Source organism: Cupressus sempervirens, chromosome 7, assembly GCF_028749045.1.
Source record: "Cupressus sempervirens isolate cs-2001-9-10 chromosome 7, ASM2874904v1, whole genome shotgun sequence".
NCBI lineage: Eukaryota > Viridiplantae > Streptophyta > Pinopsida > Cupressales > Cupressaceae > Cupressus > Cupressus sempervirens.
This window is the reverse complement of record NC_143124.1, coordinates 687,213,565-687,216,297: the sequence shown is the minus strand read 5'-3', so window position 1 is coordinate 687,216,297 and position 2,733 is coordinate 687,213,565.

Here is a 2,733-nt window from a genome sequence, read left to right as displayed (position 1 = left end):
AAGCTTCATCCAATCAACTAGATGAATTTCACCTTGAAGGGGCCCAATCAAAAAGTTCCAGAGGTCATCTCCTTGAACTCTCAAGAACAAGGCCCATCTTACATGCAAACTCTGCTACTGTGCAAAAATAGGTTGCAATTAAAGAGAAATTGCGAGGCCATCACAATGGCCCGAGGCCAATGCTCCGACTAAGTCAACTTTCTCTTGCAATCACCATGCCACCATTCACAGAGAGATCTCCCCATTCACTTGTGATGCGACGCACAATCCAAGTGCTAGATGCAAGCTCGCCCTTGAAAGGCCACTTTCCAAGGCATCCCCTGATGACACATTGGAACAACAACCACTGTCGACCCATTCCCAATGTTGTGCCGATCGACTTGGCACAGAGGCGACCTTGGGAAGCTCCCGCATAGCAATCGAGATGTGCTTTCGTACCCATCTCTCACAAATACCAATGTTAGCTATGAACAAATTTGGAATCCAAGGGCTCGCATCCATCGATATCGTCGGCATTGGGTCTATATACAAAGGCCACAGAGAGGTTTTGAGAAGAGAAGCCCCCCCTGCTCGCTCGCACAAACATCCCAAATTCTAGACACAAGCTCCCACCCTTAGCATCGCTCTCCAGATCACCGCAATGACACATTGGTATGACAACCACTGTTGAACAACTCCCATAATTGTGGCAATGGAGGGAGAAAGAGGAGCAACTTTGGGGAGAGGTGCATAGAAAATGGGCTGCTCCTCCATTCTGCTCTTATATATAGATCCGATGTCGCTGATTTTGTTTGGAATCCGAGGCTGCATTCGTCCTTTCCCACACAAGCAATGGCTCTTTTGATTGAATGGCCATTGGGAGCTTCCAATAAAAAAGGCTCCCTTGTCACTCGTGATGTGTAGCCCAACTGCTAGACAATGCCTCACCCTTCAGATCGCTGCCCAGGAAACCACCACAATGGCCCCATTGGAATGACAACCGCTGCCAAACCATTTCAAAAATTTTGCACCAAAGAAGTTGTTGCGAAGAGAATGACTCTAGGGAGAGAGCACTCGCATAGAAAAATCAGAATGGCTTCACGACCCTTCCAATAGAGAAACGATGCTGGTGCCAATATTTGAAATTCGAATAACGTGTCTTTCTCAAACACCAGCACTGATTCTATTGGGGAGGGTCACTGAGAGCTTTTGTTATCAAAGCCTCCCATTGTAGCCGTGATAGGCATGCAAAAAAAATTTCTAGAGCACCAAGCAACCACCCACCTCATGGCTAGAGACAAGGGCTTGCCATTAGATCAACTTTGAAATCATAGAACAAACGTGGTGTACAATGGCAATCGCTGCCAAGTCTCTTCCGTAATTTGCGTCGGTCAAGTGATCAAAGAAGGTGATCTAAGAGAGGGTCCAAGCATAGGAATTCATTGGGGGATTCAAGCTGATGGCATAAATTTATGCAATACCCAAACAAAAACTGGACGGAGGTGCTAGATGAGGGCTCCCATTTTAGACCGAGTTTTAAAATCACCAAGAAGACGCGATGAGGGCTGGCAAGCACTACCAAACCTTTTTCCAAAATTGTGCTAGCTGAGTGACAAGAAAACATGATCTAAAGGAGAGTCCAGGAATAGCACCCTCAAGGGTGGGCTTCATGCCCCTCTAATTGATTCAACGTCGGCATCCACCATTTAAAAATCCGACATATCCATCCGCCCTGACATCAGCGTTGAATCAATGAGGGGGGCACAGGAGAGGCTCGCGGCAACCATCTCTCCCATTGTAGTTGCGATAGGCACACAAAATTTTTTGCTAGAGTGACAAAGCACCCACCTCATGGCTATAGACAAGGGCTCGCCATTAGATCAACTTCAAAATCATAGAACAGACGCGGTGTAGAATGGCAACCGCTGCCAAGCCTCTTCCGTAATTGTGTCGGTCGAGTGATCAAATAAGGTGATCTAAGAGAGGGTCCAAGCATAGGCATTCATTGCGGGATTTGCATCAATGGCATAAATTTATGTAACACCCAAGCAACACCAGACAGAGGTGCTATACGAGGGCTCCCATTTTAGATCAAGTTTTAAAATCACCAAGTAGACACGGTGAGTGCTGGCAACCGCTGCCAAACCTTTTTCTGAAATTGTGCCAGCTGAGTGACAAGAAAACATGATCTAAAGGAGAGTCCAGGTATAGCACCCACGAGGCTGGGCTTTGTGCCCCTCTAATTGATTCAACGTTGGCGTCCACCATTTCAAAATTTGACATATCCATCCGCCCTGACAGCGGCGTTGAATCAATATGAGGGGGGCATGGGAGAGGCTCACAAAAAATTGCCTCTCCCATTATAGCCGTGATAGGCATGCAAAAAATTTTGCTAGAGCTCCAAGCACCCACCTCATGGCTATAGACAAGGGCTCGCCATTAGATCAACTTCGAAATCACAGAACAAACATGGTGTAGGATGGCAACCGCTGCCAAGTCTCTTCTGTAATTGCATCGGTTGAGTGATCAAAGAAGGTGATCTAAGAGAGGGTCCAAGCGTAGGCATTCATTCGGGGATTCGCGTCAATGGCATAAATTTATGCAATACCCGAGCATCACCGGACGGAGGTGCTAGAAGAGGGCTCCCATTTTAGATCGAGTTTTAAAATCACCAAGTAGATGTGGTGAGGGTTGGTTACTGCTGCCAAACCTTTTTTCGAAATTGTGCCAGCTGAGTGACAAGAAAACATGATC